Source organism: Gopherus evgoodei, chromosome 9, assembly GCF_007399415.2.
Source record: "Gopherus evgoodei ecotype Sinaloan lineage chromosome 9, rGopEvg1_v1.p, whole genome shotgun sequence".
In the NCBI taxonomy this organism is placed as follows: domain Eukaryota; kingdom Metazoa; phylum Chordata; order Testudines; family Testudinidae; genus Gopherus; species Gopherus evgoodei.
The window spans coordinates 71,774,925-71,794,603 of record NC_044330.1 but is presented as its reverse complement, the minus strand read 5'-3'; the positions used below and the strand labels follow the sequence as shown (position 1 = coordinate 71,794,603).

General features: G+C 42.2%; 1 protein-coding gene across 9 annotated transcripts in view; it reads left to right on the top strand.

Annotated features, from left to right (window-relative positions):
* DIAPH2 (diaphanous related formin 2) overlaps positions 1 to 19,679 on the top strand; it is an 867,723-nt gene that overhangs the window by 695,359 nt on the left and 152,685 nt on the right. The gene's annotated exons all lie outside the window — the stretch shown is intronic.

Sequence of the window (19,679 nt, the reverse complement as noted above, 5' to 3'; positions counted from 1 at the left end):
ACAGGGCTGCATTTTATCTCTGCTTTCATTTGGCATTGCCATAGACTACTAGATAATGAAAAAGTGAATTAGAAACACAAACACTGGTATAATGTGAGTAGATGTCAGATGCCTAGAATACTTAGACTTTACTGATGATATTGCATTACTGAGCGACACCTCTGAAAAGTTAAAATAAAAAACATGCCACCTTGCAAAAATAATAAGCCAAAGAGGGCTCAATCTAGTTATGCCAAAACAAATATCCTTTCAACCCAGACATCAAGCAGTAACTTCATATGACAAGACAAAAATATCAAGAACAAACCACATTTCACTTAGCTGGGCGGCACCATAATGGCTAACTGAGATCTCAAGAAGGAAATGACATCAAGGATAAGGAAAGACCTCCACAGCATTTTACCAAACTCAGCAATGTATGGAAATCAGATATACAGCACCATACAGAACAAAACTGAGTATTTTAAATGCAAACATAATATCTGTTAATGAGAGCTACCAAAAAGTAGGAAAACTAAGTGCCTGTAGAAGATTCTGAGCATTCTTTGGAAAGACTTTATCACCAATGACAAGATCTGAGATATTACCAACCAGCAGCTTGTTTCCACTAGAATCAGAAGGAAGATCTGGGCATAGCTGAGTAATATCCTCCAGATGCCAACTCCTGCATGAAGTTTGGATACTAGAAAAAACTTTCTCACTCAGAGAGTGGTGAAGCACTGGAATGGGTTACCTAGGGAGGTGGTGGAATCTCCTTCCTTAGAGGTTTTTAAGGTCAGACTTGACAAAGTCCTGGCTGGGATGATTTAGTTGGGAATTGGTCCTGCTTTGAGCAGGGGGTTGGACTAGATGACCTCCTGAGGTCCCTTCTAACCCTGACATTCTATGAAGCTGTCAAGTGGAAACCAAAGGCACCCAAGAGAAACTGTAAGAAGAAAGTAAGAAGAAAATTCCATTCTCTCACTGGGACTATAATAGCAGATTTGGATTCTTTCAGTCTATTGAAGCTGTGGTTTTCAATTGAGCCTAAAGGAGTTAGGAACCCAGGTGCCATTGCAATCCAATTTTGTGTGCCTGAATAAATAATGTGCACTCTTTTAAGCCCCTGTATAAGAGCATATAATACAAGTTCATCGGATTAGTGGGATAATACATTTTTTTTCTCTTATACACAGTGCAGTGACAATATGTATGTGTATACACACACACACACACACACACACGCCACATTTGTTTTGGAATACAGCTATTTTTGAAAACATGACTTTGCTGTTTTTCCTTTTGTGTCTGTGTAATTTGTTTCCCAAATTGTAAGTTTAGAGCAAAATGTATGTGTGACAAGCCGGGGCTCCTCTCCCATCTTCTCCCTGCAGAAACTGTACAGATTGCAGTGTTTGTGCCTTCACTATATTCTTTTATTTTACGTTTTCTCCACCAAGTCCACCAACAATCCCTGTGCAACTGTCTATTTATAGTGCTAACCGCACTTCTGACTCTCTGCCCAGGACATAAGGGAAATAGAGGTTTCCCTTCCTGGAGGCCACCTTCTGGCTGAGCTCAACTAGTCCTCATTCCCTCCCCCTCCGGCACTTCCTTCCTGCCTCTTTATCCACCTTGCGCTGATGAGGTAATTGGCTCCTTAAACCATCCAGCAGGCCAGCCTGCCTGCCTAATTACCCCAATCAGCTTTCTCAAGGGAAACTAGTTAACATCTGAGTGATCAGAGTGCAGGCTCACCAGTTTGCTCCCTGCAGTCTCATAGTGAGGTTTATAATTTTACATTTCACCAAAGTATATGTATTTGTATAGTTATTTGTTTATCTGGGGTTGGGAAAATGCTGCCTTTTCACAATCCCTAGACAATTACTTTTGTTAGTGTTTTCCTTGTAGCCCTTTTTTTGTTCGAAATCCTTCATACATTTTTTTTTCATTTTTATGTATTTATTTTTTTACCAACGGGGCCTTTTTGAAATGCAGAAGAAGAGTTTGCTTACCCTTGCTCATCTGAGGTCATGTGCATTAGTTTAAACCAAATCTATTTTGAAAGGTGGATATCTCAGCTTCTGTTTATTATTATTATTTGAAAACAATGGAAAATGAAAGGCAGTTGTGTCAGAGCAGATTCTTTGAACTAATTATCAATACAGTACATTTAAATTGGAAAAGGAGTCAACTTCCCCTTCCAGTGCACTTAACAAAGACTCACTACAGTAAGGAAAAAGAATTCCAGCTCTGATTTCCATGGAAAATAACCCAAAGCCATGCTCTTGTTTCTTTAGTTTCCTTTTCTGGTATGAGAAACATACCCTAATTAAGCTGGGGGGTTAAGGGGAGGAGTTACGGAAGTTAAAATTTATACAATAGTCTTTGAGTATTTTCACTCCAGTGGATCTTCCAAAAGAGTGTTCGGTTCAATTTAGGGAGCTACCATCTTTAAATCCTTTCTGAATGCTTCCAGTATTCTCAGGACGCACCAAATCTAATTATTAGGCCGTTCATAGTTTCTATCTTTAGGGCCATTTCAAGTTATAAGCTTAAATACGTCACTTGGAGAACAGAATTTAAGTGGCAGTGACATCAGAAATTAGACTGAATAAGCTGCAAGCTTTAGCAATAAATCCTCCTTGTATATAATTCTATAAGGACAAAGCAAACTGCAGACACATTCGATGCTTACTTCCCAAGGTGTAAAGTTTTAATTTTATATTTTCAGTGAGGTAATGTCACAAATCAAATATTTGAGAAGGAATTCTACTTCATCTACTTCCTTCATTCTACTTCGTCTACTTCATCTTGTACTGTAAATGTCAAAAGGATGTTCTGCTAGTGTATTTTTAGCTGCAAAACTAGATGTTTGCCTTGCCCTCATGTCAGTAAAATGAAAACCTTCTCCTTAGCTGGTTAGCTATCTTCATTTATGCTAAGAAGTGAGAACCTTTATGAGTAATATCAGAGTTCAGTCCACAAGAGAAAAGGATTTGGAGCAAGTGCACAAGTTTCTTCTAATTAAAATGGTCTCTTAAGATGTAACATTGGGTTTCGAATGCATAGTTTTCATTGAAAAATTAAATTTGTTATTCCTTTATAATAAGTAGTCTGAATGTGGGAACTCTTCTGTTCTTCACTTTAGCATTCCCTCAGTTTCTTGCATATTCATTCAATCCTACATAGCTCAATCAGACATTCCTCAGCTACTGAGTTATAGAATATAAATGTCTGTGTTATCAGTTTGATATATATGTACAGAGGAAAGAAATAATCAGTGAGTTAGGTTTCATTTTTAATGCTATGATTCGATAGTCTAATATACTTTGTACCTTATTTCCTACCTATTCCCTTGTACACAGTATAATCAAAATTCAACTATGTGCTATAAGTCGAACTGTGTACCCTATCTGTTGATAGCTAAATGGTGATAGGAGAGATGTGGAAGTTATTGGGAAAAATACTATTCCTTTTTAGCTAAAGTTTCATCTTATGCTTGTTTTTACAGAGAACAACATGAGCAAAATGTTTCTAGTTAAATTTTTGTAAATATTAATTGTTTGTAATATCCATCCTATGGATACATTAGTGGTTTTTCCCACAATACACTGTAAATGAATCCTTAGGCTGGCCCGGATAAGTACAATGAAGATGTAATAGCAGCAGCAGTAGTTTTAGTGTATCATGCTGCCATGCTGGAAATAAAAGTTCAACAGTGAATTCTGGATTCAGTATTTCTCTTACTGGGAATCAAGTGTGTGATAAAAGCTATACTTAGCAGTGTGTGCCTCCTGTCTGATTTACAGTTTAGGTCTCAAAGTAGGCTGACCCTGAACTGCAATGTATGTGTGTCTGTCTCCCCACAATCTCTAGCCAGTCTTAGAAGTGGGATCTCTGAGATCTGTTTTAAGTATTTTCCTACACTGTTGGAAAATTTGCTCGTTATTTGTTCTGCGTGGAAGGCGGCCAACTATAGATAAGCCATCAGATAGATAGATTGTTTGAACAGCATAGTTTTAGCATTTCTGGTATTTCTTCATTGCGGTGTTAACGTGGATATTGTCCTCAACATCCGTTCCTGCCAAACAGAAAGAATCTACCCAAGGAGCTTGGGTTTTGCTTCTGTCTGGGCTGGCAACCCACCTATTTTGAAGTGACAATGCAAATTAATCAAGCCTGGGTGCTGTTAGTCCTCCAGTCTCATCTCATAATTACACATGCTGCAGTGTGCTTTCATCTCATATTAGCCTATTCTGTTTATGTGGCACTTCAACAGCATTTGAACAGAGAAATCCTTCTCCCATGCTGCCAGCTGTCCAGAAACTGACACCAGTCTTTGGTAAAGCCGTAGTGTGATATCAGTAAGTCCCAAGAGCCCAGGAAGGTCAGACAGGTTTTTCCCACAATACACTGTAAATGAATCCTTAGGCTGGCCCGGATAAATACAATGAAGATGTAATAGCAGCAGCAGTAGTTTTGGTGCAATGTAATGCTGCCCAGGCTAGACACATTAGTTGCTAACACCTTTGGGTATGTAAGACACTGATAGGCTATAAAGTTTCAGTGGCTAGTCTCCTAGCAGATAAGCTTTCATCTGGGTCACTATCTCCTACTATCTCTCACAGGGTCTGTTGTTAATGATGCTATGAGTTTTTAGAATCCAGATAATTCTGTGATCTTGACAGCTTTAGGCGTACCTTGGGTTTTGGGGTTTTTCTCCCAGGAGAAATCATAACTTTGAAAGTTCTACATTTATGCAATATTTATAATTCAGAAAATAGTGATACAAGTAAAAACCATAGGTACAGATAAAATCATTATTGTGTGGTTAAGATTAGGTACAGTAGCTGTCACAATTTTACATAATGTTTATCCTTGTCAAGAGACAAAAGGGTTGATGGTTTCATAGTGATGGTAGACATCTTCCCACCCCAACAACCCACCATTTTACAAAGACCTCAGTGGCATTAGCAACTTTAGTCAAATCTACCATTCAGATAAATAGATTTCAAGCTCTGAGTCTTGACAATAGAGAACAATTAAATTTAGAATAGCCTGAATTTCAGACAGTCTGTGTTTGGGAAATCAGAGTCTAATTGTATAGAGAGGGAACTGGCATAACATAGTCTGTTCATTCAGGCTGCCACATTTGATAGTTTTAAAATTGCTGCTGTCTATGTGTGCTCCTCCTGAGTGAAGCAGGAAAGAGCCAGCCAGCACTCTGAATTGGCAGAAATCAATATTAGAAAAAAATCAGTCTCACAGCCCAAAAGGCAAAATAATTGGTGAAGATCACTTGAAAACTCTTGTTCAGTGGTGCTGGAGCCTCAAAGAAGGATGCCACATTAAAAGACTCATACATGGAACAAGATAGTGTACTCTGTCAGTACCTTGAAAAATTGTAAGAGGGACCTCATGGAACTCGCGTGTAAACAGAGTGAGAATTTCCTGTCTTGAATCACATAAAAGTATGTTAAAGAAGCCATGTGCAAAAAAGAAACACGAGAGCCCAGTGTGAGTGATAAAAACCTTTATTTTCCTAAAAAACTGGATAAGTTGTTAAAGAAGAAAGTAACCTTTAAAGGAAGATGACTCCATTAATGCTAGAAGGATTCAAGACTTCGGATTATATGCTGCTCATACATAGGTGCCAAATGCAAAACTTTAAACTTGCTCCAGTTACTTGACTTCTGATCATAAACTTTAGAAAGTAATTGAACTTGTATATTACTGTAAAATGTATATTACTTTGAGTACAATACCTCTCATATTGCCTCATTTTCTGTCACTTTCGGAGTTATGTGTCCCCCATATTAGAGGTGTGCATCTGTTTATTACTGAGCATTCCACATTCATGCTTATTTTTCTAAGTTCATGAAAATCAACCTTGTAAAGGCCATAAATCCATTCAGAATAAGGCACCTGGGACAATGCTGATGCATTTCAGTTTAATACATTCCTGCTAAAATAGACCTTGACTAGTGTGATCTTTTCTGAAAATGGAAAATATGTAATTCTAGAACTCTTCTTTTTATAGCTTGCCAGTACAACTGCATAGCATTGTCATTTTATTAACCTGATCTCAGGCTTATGTAAAGTTATCACAAACAATGAATTTAAACATTACGTATGCAAGGCCTTGACTTGTTTTGTAGACTGATGTGAGGTATGGGTTCTCTTATCATTCGCACTGGCCTAACCTGTTCTCCTTTTAATTAAAAGTTGGTAATATTCACAGAATTCTGCTCTGGCAGAAAATGCTGAGGAAAACTGGTTCTCGAGCATTTTCACTCTGTACACAAAATGAATTTAGAAAAGAAAAATTGAAAACAAGAGCTATCAAGAGAACATAAATATAAAACTTCCAAGAAAAAATCTGACCATCGTACACTATGTTCTGACCAAATATTAATTATATACTAATTATTTATATTAGTTTATTATACTAAGCCTTTTCTATGAGTGTACAGTCTGTATATACAACTATGATTACACAAACTAATAAAAGCTGTGAAACTCTTTAACCCTTTCACTTTTGAAATGCAGCCAGTATTGGAATGAGACAGCTATTAGCAGCCTACAGCAGTGTAGTATAGAACAAGAAGTGTAGAGGGAAACTATAGCAGTTTAAAACTCCGTGAATAATGAAGATGGACAGAATGTAATTATCCAATGTGGAATTTGCCCAGGATGTGGAAGTAAGACCTCTAGCTCCTGGAAAAGTTCCTTGGGATCTTTAATGACTGTAAACTGTTCAGGCCTTGGTTTTGTTTTTAATTCTTATTTTGTATAATGCTATAAATCTTTAGGTGCTATGCAAACATGTTAAGACATTTTCCTTGCTTGCCCTAAGTAACTTAGTCAAAGATAGACAAATTATGCAACAAGAATTCTGGAAAAGAAGGATATGAGGCATACTGGTGAATTGAAAAACATAGGAAAGATTTAGGAAATAATTAGATTTCAGTGAATGACTGGAATAGCGATTTGCTTCCATGGCAAACAAAAAGCACATTTCACACTCAAAAATGAGTTTAGGAATAACAGAAAACAAGGGTTATAATGAAAACCGTTTTTCTGTCTCAACTGTAGTGATCACTGCTACTCCAGCTATACTAAATGAAGAAAAAGTTTTTCTTGTATTGATTTGTCAACTGTAATCTGCATCGTGATGATATGCACTATAAATGGGAAAGCAAATACCTTTCTATAAAATATAGGTGGGCTTATCTAAAGTTCAGCATATGAGATTTGTCATAGAAGAGATAAAAGAACACCATGGTTGCTAAATCTTAGCTAAGGAACATCTAGTCCCACACTGAGAGCAAAATCAAGAAAACATTTTTTTTTCATCTCCATGTTCCCTCACTTTTTGATGAGAACTAGAAATCAATATTTGATAAGAGAGATTTCCTTTGAAAAGAGAGAGAATGGATTCACAAATGTGTGAAGGATTGTAGTTGCTCTGTGGAAAATGTGCTAAATAAACATATTCTTTATCATCCTCAATTTCATCAGACTTGTGATTTCCACTTTTACAGCACATTCATCTAGGTTAATTTAGCAGTATATGGACTATGCTAAAATATATTGCTTTTCTAAGTTGTCACATCTTAGCTTCTACAGATACTTCAGACCTATCCAAAATATAGTGCAAGTGCCACCTGTTCCAATAAATTGTTATAAAGAAAGAAGATACTTTAATCCCTTTGCTCTGTCTCTGAGCTGACTTAAATGTCAGATTCATACAGTTATTCATGTAAGTTTAGAAACCTGGTGTGCTTGATGAGCACCACTTCTGATCTACATTAATTTCTTGCACTGTTCTTATCCAAATTATGATAACCTACAAACAACTATCACACATGTGGTGGAACAGAATGTTTTGCATCTTTACACCTGCTGTGTTACATAGCTGTGAACTGGAAAATGTCAAATTAGGAAGCTATTTAAAATATTGAACCAGTAGATTGGTGATTATACGTACCGAGAGAGAGACCCCTTAGCAATAACAAAATATTAATATAAAAGTGTTTTAAACATTTTTCTTTAAATTTGTATTTCTCTTGATTTTTACATTTAAAAAAGGAAGATCTGTTCACTGTTGATATAATCAGTATAAAAGCACAATTAAATAAATGTTAATTTTTTAATTTAAGCATTAAAAAAAAACAGGATTAAATGTTGTCCTTTGATTTCCAGCTACCATTGGTGAGGAGCAAAATATAAGGACCAACAGTCTAAGTTCTTCTTCAAGTGATTGCTCATGTGCATTCCACAGTAGGTGTGCTTGCTCTCCACATGCACCGGTGCCGGAAGTTTTTTCCCTAGCAGTAACTGTAGGGGAGCTCCCCAGTGACCCCTGGAGTGGTGCCCCTATGGCGGGCTTTAAGGGGTTCTGTGCGTCCCCACACCCTCAGTTCCTCCTTAACGCCAATGAAGATGCATTGGAACTGCTCTGCTCCAGCTTGGCTGCAGCTTTCCTCTTGAACTCTTGTTTGTTCATAGTTAGTAGTACCTGTAGCTAAAGAAGTTTAGATTAGTGTTAGTTTAGTTTAGTGTGCCCAGGTTGGGATATGCCCTGTGCCCTGGACTTTAAGTCGTGCGACACTTGCAAGCGGCCAATGCCAGTAAGTGATCCGCCTGTGGACTTTTTACACTTTCTGGGGGAAACCCATCTCAGCGATCACTGAAAGATGTACAGATCCTCCAAGCTTCAGACCAAAAAGGAAAGAGACATTTGCCTCCAAGCCATTCTGTTGGAGTCAGCGTTGACCCCGACTCCAATGCGCTGCTCCAAGTCTGCACTGAATACTGCAATCTCGGTATGCGGAAACCCTTTGGTACCTTCCACCAGTCGGCATCGCTCCCAGTCCGCAGGGCACACCAAAAAGGCTAAGAAGAGGTCTTCTCTGCCCAGACATTGGAGCAAGACCAGGGAAGAGACTAGACCCATGTTGTGCGGTTCTCGATACCCATCGGCCTCCAGGGCTCCCACTCAGGTAGTCCTGAGCAGACCGGCTCACTCAGCACTGACCTCTCTGGATGTCCGGGTGCCCTCCATGCCAGAGGCCCTTCAAGCAGCCCGGGACGTTATGTCTCTGCCAGTATGAGGGGCACCACCATCATTGGCTCCCTAATTCAGAGGCAAGCCGCCGCTTGGATCTCTGCAATCTCCGCCTGGTCAGTACCGTTTGCGGTCTAGGGAATGTTCCTGATGCAGTTCACTGCTCAGCAACAACCCCGTGCATGGTTTGCACCAGTCCTTGTCGACCCCCACCAGATTGTCTGGCTGGGTTCCAACTGGCAGGGATTCCAGGCACCACTCTGCCTCGAGGGACCGTAGACTTTATGAGGGGAGCGGACCCTGTCAAGACCAGGACAGACAGCACTAGAGGTCCTTGTCTCCAAGAGGCTACGGGCATCGACGCTGTTCCCGTTCTTTGTCTCACTAAAGGACCCCACCGTGGCACCACTCCCGTAGTTCCAGACGTCAATCGCCAGCACCTCGCTGTCACAGATCCACCCTTCGGAGCCAATCGCAGAGCAGCTGCTACCGACAATACTCCTGCTCCTCCACGGCGGGATTACGATCTTGTGCTCGGCACCATTCCTGACGAGGACGCTCCTCCCGGTCCTGGGACAGCGGCGGGTCGTACAGCAGCCGTTTGTAGTCATCAGTCGATGGGACAGGCTAGTCAGGCTGAACAGGTTGGCACCAGGCTCCTTGGCTGGCACCATGGTACCAATAGGCCCCGTGGCACTTGACGCAGCCCCCCGTGGTGGCTCACTCAGTGGCCGGAGCCTCGGAGAGACCATCAGCCTCCCTCTCTCAGCCTCCCAGGAAAGAGTCGGTGGGGTGTTCATCTCCAGTTCCACGCCTGGAGGGCGACCAAGTGGTGGGACCTCTGGTACAGGTGAGTACACAGAGTACCGCTCCCCTATCCTCATCCTTCCCTGATGAGGTGATTACAGCCCCTCCTCACCTGTTCTGCAGAAGGACTTTAAGGCTCACCAAGAACTGTTGAAAAGGGTGGCATCAACCTCAGCCTTCAAGCTGAGGAGTTGGAGGAACCCTCAGACTCCCTCTTCAACGTCCTCTCGGCCTTGACACTGGGCAGGGTGGCTCTCCCACTCCACGAAGGGGCGGCAAAAATTTCAAACGCCTTGTGGAAAACCCCAGCTTCCTTTCCCCTCTTCTCTAAGAAGGCGGAACTCAAGTACTTTGTGCCCGCCAAGGAGCATGAATACCTGTACACCCACCCTGCCCCCAACTCCCTGGTGGTCGAGTCAGTCAACTATAGGGAGAAGCAGGGCCGACCAGCCCCTACTCTGAAAAATAAAGACTCAAGGAGGCTGGACTTATTTGGGAGAAAGGTTTATTCATCCTCTAGTTTCCAGTTAAGAGTGGCAAACCATCAGGCCCTCCTGGGGCAGTATGGGTTCAATTTATGGGGCGCTCTGCCCAAATTTGAGGACTTCCTCCAGGAGCATGACAAGAAGGAGTTCAAGGCTCTGATGGAGGAAGGTACAGCGGCTACCAGGGAACCCTGCAGGCAGCATCAGATGCCACGGATACGGCTGCAAGATCTATGGCCTCTGCGATTTCCAGGGCATCGTGGCTCCTGCTGTCGGGGCTGTCCTTGCAGGACCTTCTGTTCAACAGCAAGGCCTTGTTTGCAGAACAGACGAACATGAAATTGCACGGCCTGAAAGATTCTTGCACAATGCTTAGGCCACTTGGCCTCTATGTCCCGGCTCTGGCCAGGACCAAGTTGAAGCCTCAGCAGGCTCCCACCTAGGCCACCCACTCTAAATATGAGCCCCCTTATAAAAAGTCATGGGACTACAAGAAACACCCACAGAGGTAGTCCCGGTCTGCCCCCCAGCTTGGGCCTTCTGAGGGCAAACAGGTGGGGAAACGTCAGTTTTGACAGGATGCCAGGGGGCAACTTATCAGTCCATACCAGGGATCCACCCGCAATAAACCGGTTGTGTGCTTTTCTCCCGAATGGTCGGGGCTGCCCTTGGACCGTTGGGACCTCAACACTTTCTCCTGGGGCGACACCCTCCAGTTTACCTCTGTCCTGCCCAGCCACCCTGTAACCCTGTCACACCTGGAGGACCCCTCTCATGAGGCCCTGCTCAAGCAGGAGGTGGGGTGGCTCCTGGGCCTAGGAGCGGTGGAAGTGGTGCCAGAAAACTTCAGACACAAGGCATACTACACCCACTATTTTCTTATCCCGAAGTCCAAAGGGGGACTGACTCCCATCCTGGACCTGCACCCAGTACATGATGAAACTCAAGTTTCGCATGGTCTCTCTGGCCTCCATCATCTTCTCCCCAGATCCCGGGGACTGGTACGCTGCCCTTGATCTGCAGGCACGTTCTTCCACATTCATATATCCAAGGGGCACAGACATTTCACGGTTGGGCAGGAACACTACCAATTTATTGTCCTCCCGTTTGGCCTGTCCACTGCTCCCAGGGTGCATGTCTGTGGTGTCAGCCGTCGTGGGGTTCAAATCTTCCCCTATCTCGACGACTGGCTGGTCAAGGGCAGCTGCAGGTCACAGGTGCAGGATTACGTGGCACTCCTCCTGTCCATTGCACCACCCTAGGCCTGTTGATAAACGACACCAACTCCACATTAGCCCCGGTGCAATGCATAGAATTTATCGGGGCAGTCCTGGATGCCACATCAGCCAGGGCCTCCCTCCCACTGGACAGATTCGAGATCCTGAAAGGGATCATCGACACAGTCACAAGGTTCCCCGTGACCACAGCCCGAGGTGCCTCCAGCTCCTGGGCCACATGTTGGGGTGCGCATATATGGTTTGCCATGACAGACACGGGATAAGGCTCCTCCAGCTCTGGTTGGCCTTGGTGTTCTCCCAGTCCAGAAACAGGATGGACAAAGTCCTCACTGTGCCTGAACTGGTGATAACCTCCCTACAATGATGGTCCTCCCTGGGGAACATGCTCCATGGGATCCTGTTCAGGGGCAGTGTCCCATTGGTGGAGCTGGTGTCTGACAATTCAGACCTGAGGAGGGGAGCCCATGTGGAGAACGTTCAGACCTAAGGGTTGTGGTCCGTGCAAGACCTTATCCTGCATATAATGTCAAGGAGCTCAGGGTGGTCTGGCTGGCATGCGTGGCCTTCTGCTCACACCTGGAAGGTAGAATGGTCAGAGTTCTCATGGACAACACGGCCTCAGTGTTTTACATCAATAGGCAAGGCGGGGCCAGCTCCTCTGCCATCTGCCAGGAAGCCCTCAGGCTGTGAGACTTGTATATAGCCCATGACATTTGCCTACAAGCCCACCACTTACCAGGAGCCTGGAACTTGTCAGCGGATTGCCTGAGCCGAGACTTCTCCTTTCAGCATGAGTGGTCACTACACCCAGAGGTGGTGCACAGAATTTTCCAAGAGTGAGGAACTCCCCAGATGGACCCATTAGTGATTCAGCAGAACTGCCAGTGTCCTTGTTTCTGCTCTGGGATCTTGTGGGGAAGAGGGTGCCATCTCCGATGCCTTTCTCCTATCTTGGTGAAGCCAGCTTCTCTATGCCTTCCTCCTGATCCTGCTGATTGGCAAGGTCTGGGAGAAGGCCCGGGTCCTCCTGATTGCCCCGGCATGGCCCAGGCAGCATTGGTATGGGACTCTCACGAGCCTGGCAGTTGCCCCGCCATGGCCGTTGCTGTCCCGCCTGGACCCACCTCCTCCACCCCAACCTAGCCACCTCATGGCATGGCTGCTCAATGGTTAGGCTGGGAGGAAAGGACGTGCTTGGAAGGGGTTCAGCGTGTCCTGGAAAGCAGACGGCCCTCCACACGCCAAGCCTACTTGATGAAGTGGTCTCAGTTTTCCTTGTGGGCAGCCGATCGGGGCGTTTTGCCCGTGGCTGCTCCAATCCAACTCATTTTAGACTACTTTCTTCACCTTAGAGCGCAAGGCCTATCGCCCTCGTCGGTCAAGGTGCACTTGATGGCCATATCAGCCTTCCACCTGCCAGTGCAGGGGCACATGGTGTTCTCTCATGCCATAACTGGCCTATTCCTTACATACGTTAAGCCCCCAGTCCTGCAATGGAACCTGAACTTGGTGCTGGCCCGGCTGACGGGTCTCTTGTGGAAGATAGCCTTCCTGGTGGTGATCACATCAGGGCCCTGACCTTCAATCCCCCATAAACCGTATTCCATAAGGATAAGGTCCAGCTCCGACCACATCCCTTGTTCCTCCGCAAGGTGGTCTCCATTTACTACATGGGTCAGGACATCTTCCTGCTGGTGTTCTGTCCCAAGCCACATGCATCCAGTGAGGAGCGGCGCCTCCACATGCTGGATGTGAGATGAGCTCTGGTCTTTTACCTGGAGCGGACTAAGTTGATCAAGAAGTCCCCGCAGCTGTTCATCGCTTCAGCCGAGCACACGAAGCTTGGCCGATCTCCACCCAGTAGCTCTCCAACTGGATCACCTTGTGTATTCGTACATGTTATGACCTGTTGGGAGTCCCTCCATCACTGATTGTGAGGGCACACTTGACTAGAGTGCAAGCCTCATCGGCTGCCTTTTTGGCCTATGTTCCCATTCAGGACATTTGTAGGGCTGCCACATGGTCTTCGGTTCACATATTCATCTCACATTATGCAATCATCTCCCAAACCAGGGAGAACGCTGGGTTCGTCAGGCTGTACTCCTTCCCGAGAGTCTGTGAATTCCTACCCACCTCCAACAGATATATATCTTGGAATCATCTATTGTGGAGTGCACATGAGCAATCACTCAAAGAAGAAAAGACAATTACCTTTTCGTAACTGGTGTTCTTCGAGATGTGTTGCTCATGTCTATTCCACATCCTGCCCTCCTTTCCTCTCTGTTGGAGTTGTCTGGCAAAAAGGAGCTGAGGGTGGGGGGAGCGCGCTGCTCCCCTTATACCGCACCATAGAGGCGCCATGCCAGGGGTCACTAGGGGTGCTCCCCTATGGGCACTGCTAGGGGAAAAACTTCCTGCACTGCTTCCTTTTAATTTAGTTTTGTTTTGTTTTGTTTCCATCTGATCTACTTCAGTCTCTGACATACCATTTTATATTAGCTGTAGCCGTAGGTTGCTAGTTAGTTGGACAACAGTTTGACGGATTCATTGTAATGTTTCAGATCCAGTTGTTTTATGAAGAAAATATAAGATCATCTCTCACACACCCCATCAGATAGTTTCTTAAAGATATTTGGTTTGATATAAAGAACAAGCAGCTATGTCACCTATTTAAGAACGTATATTACTATTATATGTTCACATTTGTAGAAGAAAGTGTTAAAAAAGTTTATTCAATGGAAGCTTAAGCCTCCTTTTCCATTATATGTTCAAGAATCACCAAAATAGACTGTCTGCTTTCTATAATGTATGCAACACCATAAGTAGAAGAGAACAATTGATTCGGTAACTCATTGGGTTTTTTTCTCCCACCCCAATTCATCCTTTTGTCGCATACTAATCACAAACTTCCTGGAACAGTTTTGCTTAATTCTACACTCTGTAACAATTCTTATCAAGCAAGTCTAGCTTCTCAGGTGAAAATTGCAGGTTGAGGTTTCTTGAGCACAACAGATTTTTCCCAGTTTTGTGATGGACTATTTAACAACTGTTTGTGGTATCAGTCCTATGGTTGAGTCAACTGGATGGATTTCTGTTATTCCTGTTGTCTCTGTGCTCCTTTACACTCCTGTCCAACCTTATTCTTTTTTTTTCATTCTGGTCAGAGGTTATGTGCTCCCACAAAATCTTTGCTTCAATGTCTGGTTCTTCTCAAACTGTGACTTAGTTGCTCTGCAGGTCTTAGACTCATAGATTATTAGAGTTGGAAGGGATCTCAGGAGATGATCTAGTCTAACCCCCTGCTCAAAGCAGGACCAATCCCCAAATGGCCCCCTCAATGATTGAACTCACAACCCTGGGTTTAGCAGACCAATGCTCAAACCACTGAGCTATCCCTCCCCCTTCTTTTTATATATATGCTTGCTTCTATAATGTGCAGCAGAATTTTGTACAAATTTTAATGGACCTAATAAGGGAAGCTATTTACACATGTGCCTTACTTTCAAGATGTTGAGAGCAATGGGATAACTCGTGCTTTAAGTTAGACATATACTTAAGTAGCTTGACTTCCTGAATCAGGGTCTTTGTGTATTTGTTAAAAGTAAAACTGAACTTCCATGAAGATATATGGGCACTGAGGGTTGCTCTCTGGATTCCTGTAATTTACACTGTCCAGATTTATCTAATCATTTATTCCAGGTTCAAAACAATATCTTTCTTTTCTTTTTTCTTTTCTTTTATTGGATAGGAGCAAATCAGCGAAGACTCATTCCAAAACACTTTCTTCCTTCATGGTAGCAGAGAGCTCTATTCACCTCTCTATGAATAGCTGTCATAATCTTTTCCACAGACTTCTTTTTCAGAGAGACTGTACTTGTCTGGTTGTGTGATTTCTAACTCCACTGATTTTAAGGCTGCAATATTCTTAATTTGGCAAATAAATCATTAATTAATGATTCAACAGCTCGGGTGGCTTGGCTGTTGGACCATGTGAACTGAGTTTCCGAAAGCTCCAGGTAATTCACTCTGCCCTCTGCCAATACCAAGCAATACTTTGAGAATTCAGAATGTATTTCATAGTAATAATTGGTGCCATGTTTGATATATTGATTAAATGATGAGTCATCATGACTTAATTATGTACTTCTATACTACTGCCTACATAACCTGTCTTTGTCAGAATAGTATGTAAAGCCATGCATTTGAGAACTTCGAATTGCATGTTATTGCCTGAATAATCAATCCTTATTGCAATAGTGATGTGACCACTCAAATGTGACAAACTTGCTTGCTCTGCCAACCAGATAACACAGATTTCAGCAGCCTAGGGAAGCTAACTGAATGTGTCCACTTGAACAGATTTGTGTACTGGATCTATGTTGTTCAAAGGCATTTAAAAAGTTATGACCTATTTCTTGATAACATGTAACAAGCAGGGAGCTATTGGATTATAATGTGGAGTTCTTGTATTGTTTGAGTATAATTAAATGCTAGTTACTAATACTGTATATTAAGAACATAAGAACGACCATACTGGTCCATCCAAAGGTCCATCCAGCCCAGTATCCTGTCTGCCGACAGTGGCCAACGCCAGGTTCCCCAGCGGGAGTGAACCTAATAGGTAATGATCAAATGATCTCTCTCCTGCCATCCATCTCCCCCCTCTGAAAAACAGAGGCTAGGGACACGATTCCTTACCCATTACATTTTACGTTTACCATTCCTTACCCAAATTACATTTACTGGCAGCTTCAGTTGGTGGACAGCATCTGCCTGCTGGAGGATTTTGTTGATGTTGAAATTGAGTGTCACTTCTGTTCGACGGCATATGCTATTTGAGTTATAAGATGTAGTTAATTTCTTCAAAATACAAAATGTTTATTCAGTTCATCTGCAGTCCATGTAAGCATAGACATATAACACCTGCTCATTACCAAAATTGATTATTTTTGCTAAAAACAAATATGTGATTAAAATATTAGAAATTATTACTGACCAAGAGGACATGCTTTGAGCTGTCTTGGTTTGGGCATAGCAATACTGAAGTGCTTCCTTGTGCAAGAAGATCCATGTCTTTAATTTCCCCTTCAGTCTGATGTCTGACTACACAAAGGCATTTTGACCACAAATGAGATTACACAGACTACAGATGACCCAGTTATTGTAGTTTTGTGCATTATTTACAATAATGCTACATATGTTTGTGCTAATATTATACTACATGCGTGCCCTTTTTTATAATGGAGCTGTAATGATAAAATCATTGAATGCATATAGGTCTGCTGCAGTAAACTTTTTATTTGTATTCTTGAAGTTGGGTTGCACATAAAAATAGTTTTGAAAGACATTGTTATTATAAAACGTTGGCTAAAAAAACCCTGAATGTAAAATCTGCTAAGAGTAGAGGTGCGCATGAATCAAAACACCTGTTCTGAACAGCCCCAAGCTTTACAGAACTTGTTGTGTATATCTAAACTTAGCAGACCAACCTCTGTGCTAGTTCAGCATATCTGTAAACAATGACATTTGCAAAGTGATTTTTGTCCTTAACACTTGTAGAATAAGACACAGGACAGTGACGTGGTTAAAATAAGGCTGCAACTTTATTCGCTTTAAATAACCAATTTGAATCAGAATGGGACAGATCACTCCCAAGCTACCTAGCAGATACCAGTCCTATCCAGTTCAGTCTTCCAGTATTGGACCGCACAACCGTTGTGGGCACCACAAAGCAATCATTGGGCTGTTAGAGGAACAGACAAAATGTGGCTTTGAGGCATGAACCATTGCCCTGCTCTAATTATAGCAACTCCTCACACTCCCTACAACAATTAGGCTATGTCTCTGGGCTTGAAAAACACCAGTGGCCACACTGGACTCTCACACTTTGTTGCTGAAGGGAAATAAAAAAAAACAAGTTGGCACATGGGCCAGTTTTGCATTATGGTCTAAATTATTTCCTATCCCAAAACATGATTTCCAAAAGTATTCTACATTTCAGCAATCTGACACCAGGCTAAAATAGCGTAAAATAAAACTAGAGACAATAAGGACTAACTCAGTGGTACTGTCTTCATTGGAAAAAAAGATGTGTTCTTCTCTTGTAACTAATAGGTAAAAAATTAATGAAAACAAGGCAGTTCATAGTTTTCATGTGAGTTAGTAAATTGAGGTAAACCCTAGTCTCCTTGTTAGGGCATGTCTGTACTTCCTCAAAGTTCGCATTAGTGTGTTCTAGGGACCTTTAAGTTCATACATGCAGCATCCATAAGGGGATTGCAGCACAGCACTCTGGTGTGCACTGCTGTTCACCCCTCCTCCATTCAAATTTCAGGGCAGTATAGACATGTTTTTTATCTTCATTGCCCAGGGCCAATCAGGATCCTCACAACAAATAACCGAGGGGTCAAGAGGGCCAGAAAACAGGGACCCCTCAGATGCCAGTTCTTCCCGGCATGATGTTGCAGGGAGAGAAGTTTCACATACATGTTCTGTAATACCCCCTTCCCTCCTGGTACTAGGACTGCATCATGAAAGAAAGGGTGAACTCAGAAGCTGCTGCCTTATTCCTTGAGGCCAGGTCAAACTCCCACCCTTTTAATGTTCTTGCCATTTGGGAAGAAAGAAATGTAATATTTATTTTTGTTTCATATAAAATACCTGTGTTAAATAGTGGTTTCTCAACTATATTAAACTGGAGATTTTCCTTTTACAAGTTGCTGTACCTTTGCAGGTGGGGTAGAACAAATTAAATATATTACCCAAGATCTTTTTTATATATCTGGTACAAAAGCTGCTAGGGAGGTCTGAAATTCTATTCTAACCATACTCATCACTTCTAAATAAAAATCAACCCAAAGTGGAACTTCCTATCCAATTCCCTTTAGTCACTTGAGAACTTTTGGTTCGGATAAAATTTAATTAAGATCTGAACCCAACCTAAGGTCTGCTTTTGCAAAACTAAAATCTGATTGACAAAATTCTGAAAAACACAACCTCTGTAGTCCATGTCTAGTGTTACACAGTTGTTTACTTTGATATTCCATAAAAAATTGTTGTTTTAGCTGCCAGAGTAACTAAAGGTAGGACAGTGACACCCACTATAAAGTATTGGGAGTTTGTAGAAAAGTAAGGTATGTGAGGTGTTAAAAGAGTTAGTAAATTGTTTCTGTACTTTTTTATTTATTTTTTTAACTGGAAATGCAGTTAAATTTTTTCTAAAATGCATATTGGTAACCACTATGTTTATTAATTTCTGAACATAATGTCTATAATAGAACAGCTAAATTTACATATGAAGTGACCATATTCAGTCCATTTTTGAAACTGGTACTGTATATTTTTGTTTCCACGCTTTAATAAGCATTTGAGGCTAAATGTTTGCTGTAATAGTTCATTCTCATTTTACTTTCTCTTAAATCTTCATCTTTTAAACATAAATTCAGTGCAGGAAAAGCAACTAATGGAGTTATGTACGCAAAAACAACCACTTCCCCTCCACACACACACTTCTGACCTAAGTGGCACAAGGAATAGTTCCATTGACATCAAGGGTTAAAGATTCACAAGCATAAAACAAGATCAGAATCTGGCCTGCTATTTGAGAGGCTTCTGTTGGTTGCTTTTCTGGCTGTGCTGCTTTCCACATCCCACTACACATAACTTACACGTTTTCCACACCTGCTGAATGCTAAATGTTTTCTATTGCGTTGATTTACAATCAGTTTACCATTTAATTTGCACTAATGTTTGTCGTCTAAAAAGGACTGTTATGGGATTGGCATATTCTTACTTCGGGTCTAAATGTGGCCCAATTAATCTATATGTAGTAGTGAAACAAACTGAAGAACCATATGCAGTGAAAGAGTACTATAAAAGTAATGAGGGGGTGGGGGAGACAGAGAGAGTGTATCTTCTGAATATGTCTTTCAGCATCCTATTGTTTCTTCATGATTCACAGACTAAAAATATTTACAAAGACACAAATATTTCATGTAAACTAATTGTTTTCCTACAGTCCAGTGAGGTACTTAATATTCAGTTGACAACAAAAAGTCCCAGAGATGCTAATAAAAATGCAACATCGCATTACTCTAC